Below are 21,538 nucleotides of genomic sequence, written 5' to 3' on the forward strand. Positions count from 1 at the left end.
ATGATTTTTAGGCATCTCCTTGTTGAATCTCATGTAATGTAACACAACCAGTATTATACCCAGTTGAGATATTTTAGTATTTTGAATCTGGGCATCCTTCCTGCTTTGTGTCATTTGCAGATTGGGGTTTGTGGGGTTTTGTTTATTTGTTTTCTTGATGATTGTTTTGGTTATTTTCTGATATACTTCTCCAACCCATCTGCACATTCCCTTTTTTTTTTTTTTTTTTTTTTACTAAATTTACTACTTTTTACTAAATTTTAAATTTTACTAAAATGACCAAGAGAAAGACAGCATCTGGCAATCGATGCGATGGCCTGCGTAAATTATCCTGCTCCCACAGTCTGCCATTTCTCAACAGAAATGACCTGCCAAGTGGTTAAGGGTGCCATGTATGCCTTTAACTAAGTCATTAATAAAAATGGCCCGAAGCCAAGAGGATGCCCTGGGGAGCTCCATTAATGACTTCCTTCCAAGCTGACATGGATCCATGACCATCTCTGAGCATAGGTATTGGTTGGGTGTCCACTCTCAACTAGAAACAGGGCTACTAATCAAGCCATACTGGCTACTAGGGAGAACCAGAATGTATAGAGTGCCAGGCCTCAGTCAAGGAGACTCATTTTCATGAGTTCAAATCCAGCCTCAGACTCTTCCTACCATGGGCAAGTCACTTAAAGTTGTTTGCCTCAGTTTCCTCATCTGTAAAATGAGTAAGAGAAGGAAATGGCAAATTACTCTGATATCTTTGCTGAGAAAACCCCGAAATGACTGAACAGCAAAAATCCATACCGAAGGATTCCTGTGGCCACATATGGCTTAGTCTTATAATGCAATGTGAATTATATTTTATTGAGCTTTTACCTATTTTGTTAATTATTTCCCAATTACATTTTAATCCTGTTTGACCACACCAAGAAGTATCAAGGGCCACAAGTATAATCTTTAATATAGGTGGTAGATTCGATCTCATTGATGCCCATTTTTCCCCACTAGAATAACTTGAGAAACTTTATTAAATGTTTATTTAAAAACATGGCATTCTCCTGATCTACTGGTCTGGTGACTCTGTTTAAAAAAAAAAAAAAGAAATGAAGTTAGTTCGAGGTGACCCATTTCCCTTCGCCCTCTCATATTCACTAAGCATTCTTCCACTGATGCATTCTAGAATTTTGCCAGGAATCAAAGTCAAATCCACTGGCCTGGAGTGATCAGCCCCTCCCGCCCCTTCTCACCCCATTTATCTGTAAAGTAAGTGATCTTGGTAACTTCAGGAAAGCACTGGACTATGTCAGCCAGGAACTCCAGGGACCACGGGCAGGTCTGAGATTAACTGATTGCATGGCCCTGGCCAAAATGGTTAACCCCAAATGGACCTCCTGTTGTAAAGGAGAAAGATCACACTATGGGATCTCCAAGGTTCTTCCTTGGTTCTGTTTCCATTCTAATTCTTTCAGGGCAATAGATTATGATTTCCTTGAGGCAGATGGGGATGGGGCTGAGGGGATAGATCGATGAATTAATGAATCATTCAGAGGTACCTGCACTGGACTGGGTAGAGTTGGGCTTATTAATATCATTTCCAGATACACGTAAAGGAATCTTTATCTCAAGGCAGGCTAGTCTAGACTCCTTGACACTAGCCACTGACCCAGCCTGTCCTGGATGCGCCAAGCTGGGACCAAGCGCCAAGCTGATGTAGGCAGTTTGTTAGCAGTCCCCACTTCCCGCTTTTCCTCTCCCTTTTTTTTGCCTTCTATCTCTACCATCCTTCAAACAACAAATGCTACACTCCATAATCTCCTCCTTCCAATCTATCTGTAATATATTGACATCAAAATAAAGTTTAATCAGCCCAGACAGAATCATATCACTCCTCTGCTCAAAACATTTAGGGGCTCCCTCTGCTCTAGAGAGGAAAATTCAAACTCTCTTGCCTGGCATTCAAGTCCTTCCCTCTTCAGTCTTGTAATCTACTTCTCATGGAATTCTAGGAACTGCAATCTAAAACTGAAAAGAATCCTAGTGACCACTGAGTTCCCCTTCCCCCATTATATAGATGAGGAAACTGAGGTTAAGGAACTTGCTGAAGATCACCCAGAGGAGCATAGACTTAGAACCATTGAATCCAAGCTCCTCTCTCCTTTTTCAGGAAGGGAGACTATTGAAGTTAAAGATCATCTAGAGAGCATCAGGCATGGATGTTTCCTAATATTCTACTGGACCCCTTTGAAGGAGATTAGTGGCAGTGCAGGGAATTGTGGGAATCCCCTTCTGGTCGGCGCAGGTCCTTCCTGACACATACTTGAAAAGTTTAAGTGGCAAAAAGGGAAGTTTATTGTTGGATGAGAAATCAGCTTGGCTAGGAGACTGACTTCCTCAGTGGCAAGGTCCTGGCAGAGAAATAACAAAAGGCTTTTGGCTGAGAAGAGAGCCTCTTCAGAGTGGGCAGGAGTCCATAACACATTCTCTTCACCTGTTGAATTCCTACTTCTCCTTGAAAGCTCAGCTCAAACACCCCATCCCCCATCCCTCCTCCTGTGACAGAAAGCCTTACCCCACTGCCCCTCATGATAATGATGCTCCCTCTCGGAATGCCCCTAGCACTCAGCTTTGTATTTCGGTGATTCATGTTCCTGCCTGCCTTTGCCGTTCCCTACCTGTGTGACCCTGCACAAGTCACTTCACCTGGTCTTCAGTTTCATTACTTGTACAATTAGGTGGTCGAAAGAAGGAAGTAAGCATTTATTAAACACCTACTAGATGCCTGGCACTGTGCTAAGCACCATACAAATATCTCATTTTATCCTCACAACAACCTTAGGTGGTAGGTGCTATTATTATTTCCATTTTACAGAGGAGGAAACTGAGGCAGACAGAGGTGACTTGCCCAGCGTTATACACTTAGGAAGTTGAACTAGATGATCTCTCCAATCCCTTTCAGCTTAGTTCTATGATCCTGATCTAGATCTTTATGTTTTATCCCCTTGAGCCAGAGTGAATTCTGAGGCATGGACTTAATCTACACTTGGTGTCTCCCCCCACCGCCTGTCACAGTTCTGTTAACAATATGCATTAGAAATGTAATAAATATTGGCTTTACCCCTTTCCTCTGCTTTGACGTACTCCTTCCAAGCCACACTAATGCTGTAGTTCCAGAATTCATTATATATATATATATATATATATATATATATGTGTGTGTGTGTGTGTGTGTATGTATATATGTACATATACATATATGTGTAAGCAAATATATAGCAAAATATAGCAATTATATGGCAAAATAGCAAAATAATAATATAGGAAATATAAATAACATAATGCACATAGATAATAATAGGGTAAATTCTGGGTGATCCCTTTTACCATGGTAGATTAACAGAAAAAAGGATACACTTAATTTGCATAAGACTCTCCTCATTGGTGGAGAATGATAACTGTATTTCCTGATCCATGACAGGAGGGAATGGGAGAGATCTTTGTCTTCTGGCTCCCGGCACCATGGAACGATAGACTGACCTCAATCTCACTTGAAGGAAAATTCCCCAGTACAATCAGTGGGGAGCAAGGATGAACTGGAGGGGCAGGGTTCTCTCAGAGCCAGTGGCCAGAGGACAATGGTGTCTCCTTTCCAATTCTCACTAATTCTAGAATCTTGAGTTGTTTGGCGAATGGACTGGACCACTGGGTCGCATTCGTAAATGATGTCCAGCCCAGCCAGCTGAAGTAAGGCAAGAGGATGAGTCAGGATCCTCAGTGCTCTGTGCACCTGAGCAAACACCTGTTTTAGGAATTAAAAATTTGCAAAACCAGCACTTTGCCACTCGCCACTCCAGCTTTTCTCTCTCCAGAATCCAGGGAAGTGGCTCCCAGTTTTGATGGTGGCCACCTCTGAGTGGACCGGTGCTGTTTCCATGGTGATGCTGAGACTGGCTGTGGTGCTCCCTGCTCTCCAAGTGATCTTTCTCCTCCTCTGAGGCCTTTCACTTAAATCCCATCCTAGTACCAAATCACACAATGTTTCCTTACCTCAGACGATAAGCAAAAAAGCAAATCCCAGAAGTCTCTGCAGGCCCAGGTCATTTCTACTTTTCTAAGGGAGGTATTATACAGAGCCCATTTCCGATCTTTGGTAGCCTCAGGTTTGGACAGGATTGAAGTGACTAAGATATAAACAATAATGATACATCCCTCTAAAAAAATACTTCTGGATAACTTGTATGACTGTGGGCAAGTAATTTATCCTATGTCTGAGTTACCTCATGATTAAAATAAGAGGATTGTACTACAAGGGATTCTGACCTAGAATCCTGTGACCCTCTGGACAGAGTTTAATCCCAGACAGGATACTGCTGGAAGTATTCCCTAGCCCCAACCCCCACCAGTAATTTGAATTTTTATTTTCCCCCAAACTATTTAGGAAACCTCATTATTGAAAAGTTCCCATATATACTCTTCGTACTTGTAGGCAATGTTCCTTCTAATTTTCAAAAAGCTTATTAGCAGGAACCACAAACAACAAATAAGAAGATTGAAAATAGATAAGCAGTGAATTTAATGTTGCAATCTCACAAATCTTGAAACAAAATTAGCCAAGAAGAACTAGGCTTGAGTTATGTTTGTGACACACATGGTCTTGTGTCTCTGTGCATCTCTAAGTTTTAGACGATTTTGTGATGACAAGTTATGGAGGAATCATCATTATGATCAGCAGTGCTCTGCAATTTCTCCTCTCATCTAAGTCTGGACCCGATGCACTGTCCACTCATAGCTTTGCCCAAGATATATGTCCCAATTGATGAGCTCTGTTGGGTTGTTCAGGATAGCTGTTTTCAATGAGAAGTGTTCTTCACGCACTCAGTTTTTCCTATGTGGTAAACTGAGTCAAACTCTTTGGAGCCGTGGGATCTCATTTTGGAGATTCTGCTATATTTCTGAGCTTGAGGCAATAAACACAGTATCACTTGCAAAAATGACTTCTAGGAGAAGATGCTATCTTGATCCTATGAATAAAAGTAATTTCAGGGAGATTTAATTATGAGAAAATCTCCAAAAAACCAAAAGCAGGTGTTATGTCCAAGGGTAATATACTAGGGTACATATATGAATAAAACAAGAATATCCCTTTTCATCGATATTATTTGATATAGTTCTAGAAATTCTGTTAAAAGAAATAAAACATGAGAAAGAAATGAAAAGTATAAAGAAAAACAATGTGGGAGCAAAATTATTCCTTCTTGTTAATGACATAATGATCTTCCCATAATATCCTACAAAATCAGCAAAGAAACTGAGTCACATAACAATTTCAACAAATTTGCAGACTGCATAATAAACCCACAAAAATCCACAGTATTCATATATAATAATGTAAAAATCCTGAAAGCAATAATAGGAAGGTATATCCATTCAAAATAACTATGCTTTATATACTATATTTGTGAGAGAATCTCTCAAAGCACCGTTAATATTTGTATCAATCTAATTACAAAATGCCCCTTAGAGAAGTTTGAAAAAATTAGTTAGCGAGAGGAATATTTAGTGTTCATGGCTGGGTCATGCCAATATACTATAAATGATAGTGCTGTCATAATTAAATTATTGATCTAATGCTGTCCAACCAAATTACCAAAGAAATAAAGAATAAAACTGGAAAAATGAAACTCAACAACCCAGTGTCTGATAAATCCCAAAATATAAGTCACTAGGAAATAGTTCTGTTGGATAAACTACTGTTGACAAAACTAGAATGCAGTCTGGCAGAAATCAGCTGTAGACCAATATTTTACACCACATTTCACAATAAATTAAAAATGAATGCTACCTGAATATTGAAGACTACGTCATTAACAAATAGACAAAAAATAAATCATAGACCTTTCATAACTCTGGGAAGGAGATGAATTCTTAACAAGTGACAAAGGTAATTATGATAGGTAAGTTTAGTTACATGAAACTGAAAATCTTCTACATAAAAAAAATTCAAATAGGATGAGAAAGGAAGAAGTTGAATACAAAAAATCTATGGTATCAAACATCTCCGACAAATTTCTGACATCCAAGATATAATAGCAAACTAAAAACCTTAAGATCACACTGTCTACAGAACTTGACCTAGAGCAGAAAAGGCATCACAGACACATAGTAGGTTTCTTCTCTAATAATTCTATGACTACAGCACATTTCTGTCCCATTGAAATTCTGTTTTGATCATTCTCCATTATGGTGGCAAATGTCCCCAAGTTTCTCTTTAAAACAAATTCATTCATTTAACATCAACATGCTACTTAATTATTCTGCCCAGATGAAAGCTGTGGAATATCACAGTCGTTGAAGAGCTACATTTCAGGTCATCCAAAAAGCTATGGAGATGCACATGGTAGATGATACTTGAGGCATATGATCAAAAAAGAATTACTCAGAAAGATGGCATAAAGAATATCATCAGAGAAGTACATGCTCTGAAAATGAGGTGGACCAAGAATTTACAAGAATGAAGAAAAATCGACAGATTGCACTCAAACTCCTTTGAGATCCATGGAATATTAATGGTTGTAGAGGAAGGCCCCCAGTTGAGTATATATGAGAGGACATGGACAAATAATGCACAGGATGATAAAGCACAGAGAGTCAATTCTGAACAAAGACTGAAGTTTGTATTCACTTCCGTGAGCTCACAAATCCTTGTTATATATTATATGTTAAAGTAATCAATCAGCCAATTAATAACCACTTATTAAACTATGTGCCAGGATGGGGCAAAAATAGTCCATACATTCAAGGAGTTTACAATCTAAAAGTTGTTTAAATATGCCTGATTGTGTAGGCAAAAAAGGGTGGTAGTTGAGGGAAATGCTTTTAATTATTATTATTTTCACACAGAACAAACATCTCTGGAGTTGGCTTGAAGAAAAGAAGAATGGAGAATCTAGGTAGAAAATGTAGTTCTCCAAATCCTCCCTGGTCTATAACACAGAATAATCCAGTAATAAGATGGACTTGCTTCTACACCAGAAAGAACTTTGGGAAGGGTGAGAGGAAGGGGAAAGGAGAATTTTTAAAATTAAAAGAGACAGAGAGACAGAGAAAGAAGGAAGGAAGGAAGGAAGGAAGGAAGGGAGGAAGGGAGGGAGGGAGGAAGGAAGGGAAGGAGGGAGGGAGGGAGGGAGGGAGGAAGGAAGGAAGGAAGGAAGGAAGGAAGGAAGGAAGGAAGGAAGGGAGGGAGGGAAGGGAGGGAGAGGAAGGAGGAAGGGAGGGAGAGAGGGAGAGAGGGAGGGAGGAAGGAAGGGAGGAAGGAGGGAGGGAGGAAGGAAGGGAGGAAGGAAGGAAGGATTGGCTTTCTCTACTTTGCTGTTTTACACCAGCTCCCTTCCTGGAGCCTGTCAGTGAAGGAAAGAAGGGAGAGGGAAGGCAATTGTCCTGTTTTAGTTCAGTTGTCCCCATGACACGAGAGTCTGATCTGCCCCACATCCCAACGACTTTGGACAATGAACTTCTCTTCTAGAACTCCCAGACACATGGGTTTTGGGTGCCCTCTGCTGGAAAGGTACTTTAGGGAAGCTTTTTCTGTGCTCAGGATTGAAGGCAAAGGAGGCAGTAAATTGGCCTTTTCCCCCTTCCTCTCTCAGAACCGTACTCTCTAGATTTCCATGTCTTGGTCCTCATATTAAAACCTTACAATCATAAAGTAGCCATATTTCTTAGATTTCCCTCCATCTCAGTTCTGGTCCTCATTATAGAACCTTAAAATCATAAATTTCCAGAGATGGAAGAAACCCCAGAGGCTACCATGCTGGGGGGAGAAGCCACTCTGCTGGATCCTTGTTCTTCTGACTTTTTCAATTTTTCACTTCAATTCGGTCATCTTTTAAGTGCCTACTGAGTTCCCAAAACAGGGGGTGAAGATCCAGAACCAAAAAAATTTAGTTCTTGATTTCAAGAGCCTCTTTTTAATCTGGCAGGTACAGAACATAACCAGGAGTTTCTAAGAATTCTGGGTCTTGTTGCGATCAGCATGAGGTTATCCATAAACAAGAGCAATCTGAATTAAGAATGATCAAAGAATCATCTAACAAGGCTATTTTTCTTATGATATCTCTTAAGAATTCTTGTTTTATTTGATTTTTTTTACAAAGATAGATGTTGTTGGAGAAAAGATTTTAAGACATCATTTTGATTTTCTGAATTTTTAATAATTTTTATAATTTATATTTATTTTTTATATATTTATAATTTATAATTTTTATAATCAATACATAATAAATATATTTATATTGTATATTATATAAATATAATAACATATAATAATATGTAATAAACACAATGGGAATCTATTCTCTCTACCTTTCAATCAGTTAAATAATAGCAAATATGTGATCTACTATAGAATATCATTTATGAAATCCTTCCTGTTTCTTTTTAATCCCCTCCTCAAGGATGCCCTCACTCCATGTTTATATCATCACCATCTTGGAGGGGACAGTAAGCATTTGGGTACTTGATGTTGTATTATGGTTGATGACGAAGATTTTTTTCCATGTTTTTGGTATCTTCTCTTCCTTCATTTAACTTGGGAATTCATCCCTCAATACCCTATTTTGTTTCCTCCAGCACAGGTGTCTTTGTGTATATTTGTTCTAATCCAGTTACTTCCAGGACCAATCCTATCTTCTCTAAAAGTATATCAAGGATGATGATGGTGGAATCCATATTGTCTTTGATGGTAAAAAAGTGCTCTGAAAAATTTTATAGATGCTCTCTATCTTTCATCTATTTTCTTCCTTCCAGATTAATCATAAAATGCCCTCAGGATGAACTTACTTAATTGGGTTTTATTAAAGTTTTCTTTAAACAGGTTTTAGCTATTACCTTTGTAAATGTTTGTTGACTGTCAATCCTTAGGCACTTAAAAGTCTATTGTTTGACACTAGTAAGAAGATGGACAACTTAGAGAGCTCAAAACCTTTCCACCACATCCCTCTGGGTGTGTTTTATGAGACAGTATTGCTTATCCTCTTCTACCATCCTTCTCCATAAGATTTTCTTTCTAAAGTTCTTTGGCAGCTTAATTTAGAATGGTAATTATGCTAGGAAATCATTTTTGCATTTGGATTTAGACCATCGAACTCTGTTTATTAACACCATCTTTGTTTTTCACCTAATTTAAGAGTAGGACATTTATTTTCTCCGGTCTTATTGCTGATATAATTTTTGTTTGCCTTTATTTTATTTTGTTGATATATTTTGGATTTACATCACCACCATTTTCAATTTTGTTCCTTCCCGCCTCCTTTATCCAGCAAACTGTCATTTGTAACAAAGATTTTTCAAAAGAGATTTAAATAGCAATTTAGTCGAACCAACACGCTCCTTAAGTGCCAGTACATTCAATATTCCACACATTTCATAGTTGCCCACCTCTGCAGAGTAGGGAAGAAAGTGTATTTTCTGAACCTTCCTCCAGGGCAAAGTTTGGCCACTAAAATTATACAACGAGTCAGTCAATCAACATTTATTAAGTGCCTACTATGTGTCCGTTATTGTGATAGGCGATGAGTATACAAAAACTTCCCGTTTCTTTTATGGTTCTTTCCATTTATAGAGTAGAAGTCATTGTTGTTTTTCCGGTTCTCCTTATTTCACTCTGCATCGGTTTACTCATCTTCTCAGAAGATTTTTTCCAAATTCAACACTATTTCAACTTATTCTTTAGGACAACTTATTTAGCCATTCCCGGTTGTCTCTACCAGATTTTGCAATTGAATTTATTCTCTAATTACCATGGATTTCTCCCCTTCAGGAAAGGCAAAGGCTAGTTCACTGAAGCGATGTTTAGGCTTTCTTACCCCTTCATTATGGTCATAGACTTACCTCAGTTAAACATCTTTATGAAATTCTGATAATCAATGTTGATAATCCTGTAATGCTGGAGAAACTGAGGCAGGAGAGAGATTAGAGAGTTCTCAATATTTCATTAATTGAAGAGTATAATTGACTGGACAGGACTCTCGTCTCAAATTATCCAGTCAGATAAAGATATACTGGGACCAAGGAATCCATGTTGGTCCCAGGGCTGGGGAGACTGTCGTCTCAAAGAATCCAGCATGCTGCATCTAGCAGCCAGCCTCCAGCAAGGAATAGGAGAAAGCCAACCTCTTAAATATTCTCTAAAGACAAAGAACCAAAAAGCGCGCCAAAGTTTCTGTCAGGTTGGGGGGGAGACCATAAGTCCTAAAAGCCCAGAGACAGGATGTCTGAATACCCAGAGATAAAGATGTCAGTGAGGTATCTTGGAATATTTTAGAGGGATATTGTAAATTCTTGAGGACAGGAGGTCTGTTCTTGTTTATCTTGCTAGCAATTTATAACCTTAGAGTAAACGGTTCCCAATCTTAATGGACCAGAGTGGGTTTTTACAACTAAGGGGATTTGACAGAACAGTTAAGGAAACTGAGACAAAGGAAACTAGTTCAGGGAAACCGAGTCAGAAGAGTTAAAGAGAACTATGGCATAACAATCCAATGATGGATTTTGTCCATCCATCACATTTTTCAGTATCAATAACCTATGTGAATGATCAGGACGGAGCTGCCTTCATTGCCCGCCATCTTTTTCTTCCTTCCAACTTTGGCTTGATTTTGACCTTATTCTAAGAAGTCAGTGTTCTGAATATCTACAGAGAGCTCATCCAGTAATGATTTCCCTCTCAGTCTATCTGTTCAAATATAATCAATGTCATTGTTATGATGCTATTCAGTAATCATCCTGCCCAGTAATTTCTGTTGAATATTTGAAAAAAAGTATTTGTGAGATATCTAAAGTTGCTCTTTCTGGGTCTCTTTTACCTTTCACTTGAACTCAGGGCTTGGATCCCTAAAATGGAAGCTATTATCTCAGTTCCTATTTATTTTATTTATTTAATAATAATATGCTTATTAGATGAAGTCCTCCAACTTTAGCTCACAAGCTCCTACAGGGAGGCTTGTCTGTGATAGGGAGTACTCAAAACAATTGGTTCGGGGCAGCTAGGTAGCACAGTGGATAGAGCACCAGCCCTGAAGTCAGGAGGACCTGAGTTCAAAACTTAACACTTTCCTAGTGTGTGACCCTGGGCAAGTCACTTAACCCCAATTTCTTCAGCCAAAAAAACCCAAAACACAATTAATTCCAAGTAAAGGCATTATTAAGATGTCATGGTAAATATAGTAGTTAGAAAACCTTTCCTTTTCAAACCTGGAGGTATATGCACCCATAAACATGTACAAAATCACTGGGAAGAGTGAGTGCTAGCTTAGAATACTCAATTACTGAAGTATCCCTGCAACAAGACAATCATTGACTAAGTATGTGGGGAACATAGATGGTCAAAGCAGCTCATGCAAAAGAGTAGGGTGTTTTTTTCTGTCTCTTTTTTTGAGTCCCAATTGATGTTTTGCAGGTTTTCAACTATAATTTTTCCTAATTTTCTAGTTGTACTTTCCATTTCCATTTCCTGAGCTGTCATTACATCACTTCACTCATACAGATGTTCCCATGCTCCTTTGTAGTCATCTCATTCCTCATTCCTTTAGCACCCTGGGATCAGGCCATGGGATCATGGCATTCACGTACCAGAATTTGTTTAGCCATTCTCCAGTCAATGGACAAAGGTCGCTATCTCAACCTTTGGATGTATATAGAGCTTTTAAAAAAATCAGTAGTGTCCATGCTTACCAGTAGAATCTCCAAGTCAAAGGTATGGATGGTTTTTCAAGTCCAGTCATAGATTTATTGCACCATGTGAAGTCTTCACTCCTCTTTACAGGAAGATGGAGAATAACATGAACTATATTACAAATTTCGGTTACATGATTTCATATTACCTGGGATCTCAATGCAACAAGGTAATGTTTTCATAGCTCCCTAATCCATGGGCTATCTCCTTCCCTAATGTCCGTTTCCAATGTTTTCTCTCTCCTCAAGCCCTCCAAGGTCACTTAGCTAATTAGGGCAGTGTCTGAGATAGATTTCAGGTCTTCCTGGAGCCAATTCTAACACTCTCTCCACTGGGCCAACTAGTTGTTGTAATACGAAAAGAAAGAATAATGGGAAAAAACTGGAATTGTGGTGCTGTTTAATTATAAAATTTAAGAAAGGGCCTTAAAAAAGATGCAATTCTAACACTCTCTCCACTGGGCCAACTAATTGTTGTATTACGAAAAGAAAGAATAATAGCAAACAAGTGGAATTATGGTGCTGTTTAATTATAAAAGTCAAGGCCTTTACAAAGGTTGTAGACATTTGACCTCCTTCTTTTCTCTGCAGAGATGGGGGACTATGAGTATGGAATATCATATATTCTATCAAACTTGATTAATGTGCTGATTTTGGTCGCTGGACTGTTCCCCCTCCTTTTCTTCTCCTTTCTTATAAGGGATGACTCACTCTTCTCCCTCATCTATGTTTAATCATTAGTCTTGTGTAAAGGGCTGGGGGTTCCATTTCTTATCCCATTCGCTTAAAAGTAATTATCTTTTTTGGATGAGAATATTCCTTGATTGGATTAATCGAGCAGAACTGAGCTTCTGAACCTCATTGAAGCACCCAAAGCCATTCTGTGCTTTAAGGAGTTTCTATGAAAGGGAGAAGCACTCTCAAGAAAAGGGTTAAACATGTATCAGACTGCCTACCTTCTAGAGGAGGGGATTGGGGGAAGGAGGGGAAAAGTTGGAACAGGAGTTTTTGCAAGGATCAGTGTTGAAAAATTACCCATGCATATGTCGTGTAAATAAAAAGCTATAAAAAAAGGGTTAAAGATTTTAGGGGCTACAAATGGAGAGCAAGGAGGCTGTACCAGACAAAGAATGGTAACCAGTCGCTCTAGGACAACCAGTAGGAGGAAGATTAAACTGAGTGGTGGCAGAGCTAAGGTACATGTTAAGGAATCGTCAGGCTGGAAGGCAATGAACATTTATTAAGTGCCTACAAAGTGCCAGGCACTGTACTAAGAGGTAGGAATAAAAAAAGGCAAAAAACCTGCTCTCAAGAAGTTTGCAATCTAATGGAGAAGAGAAAAGCAAAGGACTATTTACAAATAGACTCATATACAAGAAAAATATAATCTAATTACCAGGGAGACGATGGTAGAATTAAGATAGATTGGGGAAAGATCTGAGTATATGTACATATTTGTACATTTAGAGTTTACATATCCTATGTCTATATATCCAGAACTATACACATAGATACCCAGATGGATAGACAGACAAATATAAATTGAGACAGAGTCCAACCTTTGATTAAATACTACATTTCTTTATCTGGGTGCTCAGAGCAACTGTGATTGATCTCATGATATTTTGTCTAAATATAATCCCTTATTATAAAAAAAGGGAAAAGGACCCACATGTACAAAAATGTCTCTAACAGCCCTTTGTGTGGTGGCAAGAAACTGGAAACTGAGTGGCTGTCCATCAGCTGGAGAATGGCTAAATAAGTTATGGTACATGAATGTTATGGAATATGATTGTTCTATCAGAAACAATCAGCAGGATGATTTCAGAGAGGCCTGGAGAGACTGACATGAATTGATGTTGAGTGAAATGAGCAGGACCAGAAGATCATTGTACATGGCAACAACAAGATTATATGATGGTCAATTCTGACCAATGGCTCTTTTTAACAGCAAGGTAATTCAGGCCAATTCCAATGGTCTTGTGATGGAGAGAACCATCTGCACACAGAGAGGGGACTGTAGGGACTGAGTATGAATCACAACATTGTATCTTCACATTTCTTGTTGCTATTTGCTTGCATTTTGTTTTCTTTCTCATTTTTTCTTTTCTGATTTTTCTCATGCAACATCATTGTGGAAATATGCATAGAAGAATTGCACATGTTTAACACACATTGGATTACTTACTATCTAAGGGAGGGGGGGGAGAAGGGCGAGAGAAAAATTTCAAACACAAAAGTTTTTCAAGGGTGAATGTTGAAAATATTTATGCATATGTTTTAAAAATAAAAAGCTTTAAAAAATAAAATATATAATTTCTTAAGCAAACGAGAAAGAAATTACATGGGCCTTAGAAGCTTCTCAGCTTGAAGAGAATCTAATTAGCATAATAATATGTTAGACTTCTATATTGTGTGACGTTGGGCAATTCACTTTATTTCTTTGGACAATAATAGATTCTTTAATCAATTAATCAACAAGCATTTTAAAATTACCTCTCCATATGACAGATTACTATGCTAGGGACTGAGATAGATAACATTCCCTCCCCTCAAAAAACTTACATTATTTGCGGCTGAGTGAAACATTCATATATATGAAAGACAAAATAATTACAAGGTATTATTCAAAGTGTGGCCAAGTTTCTCATCCAGCAGAACAAACTTCTTTTATTTAATTGAAATGTTTTTGACCGAAGGTGTTTTTCAGACTTTGATCACACCTGGCTCTGATTTATTCAGTTAAAAAGTGTATTGCTTTTAAGGCAGGTGGGGAAATCGGTGAATGTCCACTCATATCATAATAGATAACTCAGCAGCAGACTCCAGGCTAGTCCCTCTGGAATTATCACACATGTTGAATCACTGGGATTTGAATAAATATAGGATTTCCCCCCTGGATAATCAGTTCCTGAATAATTAAGCTGACTGTCATTGTTGGGGTTGTAATCACTGATTTATTTTTCTTATTACTATTGTCATTGTCATTTTTGGATCCACGATGCTTCCAAGTTAATGGCACTACAGAGCGTGGTTATCATTCAGAGGCAGATCTGATCTATGAGCATCATTCCACGACAATGCTGATAATACTTGGCTCCTTGTCTCTACCTGTAACCTAGAAACCGCAGGAATTGTCCGCTGGGCAGAGAACCGGGAGCCGGCTGGAAGAAACTGCACTCTAGCTCACGGTGGGTATAAGCTTCTGCTGATTGGGTCTTAGGAAGCCTCTGAAAGGATTTGTGTCCCAGTCCTTGCTCAGGCCACAGCAAGCTAGGAGCCAAGACCAGAGACTGATTTCTAGATTACTTGTAAAAATGACCCGGATCCATTCTGGAGCCCGCCTCAGAGGCGGTCCTGCCTTGCCGGACAGAATGCTGGCTACAGTCACGAAAACCCACGGCCAGATCCTGCTCCGATACCTGCCGGCTGGGTAACTTCGGTCAGCCTGTCAATAAGCATTCACCATGTGCCTATAATGGGTCCGGCACAGGGGATACAAAAAGAGGCAAAAGGCAGTTCCTACCCTTAGAAACGGGGGTGACAGAAAGCCAACAAATATAGACAGACATGCTAGTATATATAAGATAAATAGGAAATAATGAAAAGAGGAGAAGCATTAGAATTAAAAGGGATTGGGAAGGATTCCTACAGAAGGTGGGATTTTACTTGGGATTTAAAGGAAGCTGGGGAGGTCAGCAGGTGGAGATGAGGAGGGAGAGCATTCCAGGCAAGGGGAACAGTCGGAGAAAGTGCCAGGAGCCAAGAGAAGGAGGGGATTGTTTGTGGAAAAGCCAAAAGATCAGTGTCTTTGCATTGAAGAATCTGGGTTGGGGAGTGAGTTATAAGAAGACAAAAGGGGGTAGCTAGGTGGCACAGTGGGTAGAGCACCAGCCCTGAAGTTATGAGGATCTGAGTTCAAATCTAATCTCAGATACTTAACACTTCCTGGCTATGTGACCCGGGGCAAGTCACTTAACCCCAATTGCCCCACAAAAAAAAAAAAAAAAAAGACTGAAAAAATTGGAGAGAATTTTGTGTTTGATCCTGGAAGTGATAACATTGGAGTTTAATGAATGGGGGGAGTGGATAAAATCATTCTACTGATTCAGGAAAATACTTCAGTAGCTGAATGGAGAATGGGCTGGAGTGGAGTAGGAATGACCCCCTAGCAGCTGTTTCAGTAGTCCAGGAAGAAGGGGATGATGGTGGGTGGCCAGGTCAGAAGAGAGAAGGGGATGTATTCAAGAGAAATTGTAAAGATGAAATCAACAGGCCTTGGTGCAGGAGAGAAATGGTAAAGAGTGGAGAATGCCAACTGCAGCGTGAGCCTGAGGGACTGGAAGGATGGGGTTGCCCCCTGCAATTATAGGAAAGAGTTTAGGGAGGAAGACAATTTCAGTTTCAGACACATGGAGTTGAAGATGTCTCCTGACATCTAGTTCCAAGTGGAACTAAATGGAAGGAAAGGGAGCAACCTGGAGGGAGGATAAACAAGGAAGTGAATCCTATTGTAGACAATAGGATTGGGATTGGGTGGTAGGTATGCACTGTATGAAGCTCTAAGAAAAAGCAGGTATGATGGAGGTAGGGGGACAAACTGGAGGCGGCAAAGAGAATTCAGGCCTTGACCAGTAAGCAAAGGAAATGGGTGAAGGAGCAGCCAGAACTGAAGAGGGTGGTCTGGAAGACTGTGTCATCCAGGGAGTGAGTTTTCAGTGATTGTTAGAAGAAGGAAGAAGTGAGAGGGGATAGGTTTTAAAAAGGGAAGCTTCTTTCCCCTGGAACAGGTGCGTGATGGAAAATGCAGGGAGCGTTTGGTTGAAATTTTGATGATGCATTGTTGGTGGAGTTGTAGATGCATCCAACTTTCAGGAGAGCAATCTGGAACCATGGCCAAAGGGCTATCAAGCTGAGCACACCCTTTGATCCAGCAGTGCCATTATTGTTCTATAAAAATGATGAACAGGCTGATTTAAGGAAGTCTGGGAAGACTTACATGAACTGACGCTAAATGACACAAGCAGAACCAGGAATACATGGCATGCAATAAGAGCAACAATGTGCGATGATCAACTATAGAAAGACTTGGTTCTTCTCAGTGGTTCAGTGATCCCAAGAAATCCCAACAGACTTTGGGCAGAAAATGCCATCTGCAACCAGAGAGAGAACTAAGGAGACTGAATGTAAATCATCACGTGCTATGTTCGCTTCTTTTTCTGTTTCTGCCAATGACCAAACAAACCCCCTGCCTAGTTCTCAAAGGAGCATCTCCTTTGTTTTAGCTGATTCCCTCTTAGCCATATATTTAGGCTGACTTTCCAACAAGCTAGCCAAGCTCTGGCTTTGTGATATCTTCAACTAAGAGACTATCCCTACATGTGTGCCCTCGGCAACTCTGGGGACACTTTATATGTATACTTGTAGTATGGGTGTCTTATGTAGATCTATTGTGAACTTAATCGATATCCAAACGTAGCCATTTCCATATCCCAAGGAAAGCAAAAAAAAAAAAAAAAAAAAAAAAAGAAAAAAATATGAAAAACTATGACTATTATGTTCAGCTCGCTATATATACATAAATAACAAATTATAATAATCATCTATGATAAATATGTTTTAAATAACAAACATACAGAACATAATAAAAATAAAACCCATTATAATAAAATAAATATGTAGACTAGAATAACGATGCAACATAACTATATAACATAATGAATGTATAGAATAATAAATCAATAGCATATTATAATATGTAAATAAATACGTAAATGTAATAAACATATAATACAGTGTAAAGAAAATGTTTACAATTTATAATACATGTGTAATCTATTATGTATAATCAGTTTCACACAGCCCTTTTGCAGGCTTTCTCAACTGCCTTCTGGAGTCAGGGCTGCTCAACACATTGATCAAAGGAACAATTATAATATATTATCTTTATAAGTGACAAAGGGGATTATGAATCTACCTTTCAAAGGAGATTTCCTTCTAGCTCACCAGGCAGCCATTTCAGACATGTCCTGTGCCAGGGACTACATTAAGAGCTAAGGATACAAAGATAAATTGTCATCAAGGACTTCAGATTGTACTAGGGGGGCACAATGTGGACGTGGCACCATCCTCGGACATGTTTTGCTCAGCTGGACTTATCCATTACAAGGGACGGCTTCCATCTGCAGGGAGCAGAGTGGGAGGTCAAAAGGAGGAGTGATACACAGAATCTACCACTCATCCTCCCCCCAAAATCACCAAAATATATATTTTTAAAGAACAGCAGAAAATGAAAGGAAATACAAAAGGGACACCCTGACAGTAATGTTGTTACTGCCTTTAAAATTTAATATATATTATATATATTTACAGTGAAGCTAGATTGACCACCTTCTCTGGAGCACAGAGTGCATGATGGGAAGTAACGTGTTGTCAGCGTGGAAAAAGAAATGGGACCAGACTGTGAAGGCTCTGAGTGCCAGGCAGAGACACTGGGGAGCTGCTGAAGACTCTGAAACGTCAGAGGAGCAACTTGTGTGGGGAAAAGCAATTGTATTTAGGATGGATCAGAAACCAAAGCGGGTAGATGCAGGGGGTTGGAAGAGACCCTAGAGATGAGCTGGTCTAATGTTCATATTTCTAAAACAAGAGAACCAAAAGTCAGAGAGGGAAAGGGCAGAGGTCAGAGATCATCCCAATTTCTCTCCAGGGTTCTTTTTTCAGCAGAATGATGCTATTGCTAGGATAAGAGGGACAATAATGGAGCAGAGTACTAGGAATACATTTATAGTCAATGAACAGAATTGTCCACAAAAGAAACCTTGAATTTTAACACAGGATATTAAGCAAAATCTCAGATTTCTCATGGAGATTTCAGAGAGTGGGGCTGCAATATCCAATGGAACGTTGTACCCTGTTCAAAATCCAAGCTAACACTTTGCTCCATTTGATTTTCGTTTTCTGATTGGTTTGGGTTTGTTTTTGTTTTTTGTCTTAGTGACTTTTTTTGCTCATAGTATCCAATAAGAGATTGTTCTTTAAGGAGCCTTCAAGGCCTGAAAAAGCTCTGAAAAATACTTTGGTATTAGCTTTTTTATTTGATCTTTTCCATTCTAAGCAAAGGAAATTGAAGTATCTGACTTTGGGAGCTTCAAAAGACTGGGGGGAAAAGTCACTCAGTGACTTGAAATTCAGGCCAAGTTGTCCAGTCAGCCCATCGCTGATGTTCAGAAGAGCAAAGGTGATTTTCCTGGGGATCGCGGGGACTTGCCTGAGATAAAAATCATGTCTCAGAAATGTCACCTTTGAATGTGAACTTGGTGGGACCAATGCTATGCAGGAACTGCTCTGAGTTTTGATCCTACTGTCTCATAATAATAATTATTATAACAACAATAATAATAACAAATAACTAGTATTTACATAGTTCCTACTAAATACACAGGCTCTGTGCTAAGTGCTTTACAAATATTATTTCATTTGATTTTTATGATAATGCAGGGAAGAAGATGCTGTTATTGTCCTCTTTTTACAGAAGAGGAAACTGAGGCAAGCAGAGAGAAACGACTTGCCCAGTGTCATACAGCTAGTAACAGGGGTGAGATTCAATCAATGAAGCAATTATTCTACGCCAAGCACTATGCTAAACACTAGGGATACATAGACAAGATCAAAACAGAGAGAAGAGGCTGGGGAGAGAAGTTGTAATTGTGGAAAACGTACACTTGCCTGGAAACAAACCCCGGGGTTGGAAAGGAGGCGATGCTGCTGGGGAAGAAGGAACTAGACAGTGGCCCGGGACAGCAGGGGGAGGTGCTGTTCTGTTTCAGATCTCCTGAAACTGGCCCGGAGGCCAAATGTTATAGCCATAGAGGATTCTGGGTTCCCAGATCCAGCCAGCATCTTCCAGATTTAAATCTAGGTGACCTAGGTGCAAAGTGCTGGGCTGTTGGCTGGTGATGCAAAGCTGAAAATCGCACAAAATCGCTCCCCTTCAGGTAATAGATGAAATTTCCATTGGAATATAATAGGAAATGATAGGGCCTGGAGGAAACAGAACAGAAACAGAAAGCCCTGAGAGATTCCGGGCAGACACATGGCTCAGTGGAGAGAGCCCTGAGCATGGAGTTGGAAAGACAAGAGTTCGAGTCTCACCTCGTATAATTACTGTTTGGCCCTGAACACTTAACCTCTGTTTACCTCAGTTTCCTCAGCTATAAAATAAGAACAAAAATAGCACCTCCTTGCCAGGGATGCTGTGAAGATCCAGTGATTTAGTAACACTAAAGCTATTATGTAGATGCACATTAATACTCACTGTTATTATTCAAGAAAGAAAGTTCTGCTTCTCTTTTATTTCTCTATTCCTTGGACCTCACACTGTCCTCAGTTTCATAAAAGCCAGGCCCATTTACTAGGACTGCATTGGGACTCTCCATATTTGTGTTTTAGCTTATTCAAGTATCTAAGTTTTTATCTTTTCCTCTTCCTTCCCCTCCCAACACTGGTTCTTCCTATAGCAAGTGCCATCTAAATGTCCTTCACTGTCAAATACAGCAACTGTTTCCCCTGATGAGATGGTTAACTCTAGGAAGGCTTCTCTACACTTTATTATCTCCCTCAGTGCCTAAGATTGTGTTCTGAACACGTCATTTTAAAGCAACCATGCTTATTATTTGCAGTCACTGATTCTTCTCTCGTTGAGACTAGAATTTAGTTTAATTGAAATTTATGACTAACAATACTTGTTGTTTCAAGAAATACTTTCCAATATGGCGCCAAAAGTCTTCCCCCAGAGAAGCCCACTAGTGCATCCTCCAGTGTGTACAGTAACTCCTTCGGGCAAAGGGAAGTCATGATTGAGCGAGAGTCAGAGATTTTGTTGTAGAAACGGCCGATTTGGATGAAAATGTGGAAGAAAAGGGTTTCTGGGTTAGTCAGCCATTCTGTGTTTGAGATGTCAGCAGGACATCCAGCTAAGGCACCCCCAATGTTTGTACAACATCCTGGTTAACATATTCCCCACTCTTTCCTTCATCAGCTCGATAACAACTGTGTGATTTCCCAACTGTAAGATGAGGATAATAATAGTTCCTACTTCTTGTTTTGGGGGCTCAGATGTGATAATATTTACAAAACATTTTGTAAATTTGAAGTCTTGGGTATATGTAACGATTTTCATTTCTTAAAATATACGATTGATGTTTTCCTTCCCTAATTCACACTCCACATTAGGACTTATTTTGTGAAAAAAAATCAGAGCAAACCAACACATTTGACAGTGTATACCCCATTACACACCTGTAGTCCATCACCTCTTTACTCGAGGAGAAAAGACTTGTGTTATCTATAGGGTTTATGGTCACTTGCCTTATATGAATTCTCTTTGTTGACCCCTGTTGTTCTCCTGTGCATTATTGGTTCTACTACTTATACGGATTCTTCTGGATCTGTTCATTTTGTCCCACATTAGTTCTTATCAGTTTTTTTTTTTAATTAATATCGGCTTGTTCTTTACAGAAGTTAAGGATTCGACAACTGAGAAGGGCCCTCAGAGCACATTTAGTGACACATGCAAGGACAAAAATCCTCTCCAAAACATTTCTAGGAAGTGATCGGTCAATCACTGCTTGTGGTGATTCATCCCCTTAGTGAGAAGTGACTTGTGTCCTCCACAGAAGCTGTATTACCCAAACACAAGTTTCCGAAGTGGCCCCTTCCCTACTTGTTGATTACTCATCAGATCTGCATAGAAGAGGGGTCTCTTTCTTTAGGAGACCCCCCCTCTTACCTTTGCCAACATACCGTGTGAGGGTCACATTTC

Source organism: Sarcophilus harrisii, chromosome 4, assembly GCF_902635505.1.
Source record: "Sarcophilus harrisii chromosome 4, mSarHar1.11, whole genome shotgun sequence".
NCBI lineage: Eukaryota > Metazoa > Chordata > Mammalia > Dasyuromorphia > Dasyuridae > Sarcophilus > Sarcophilus harrisii.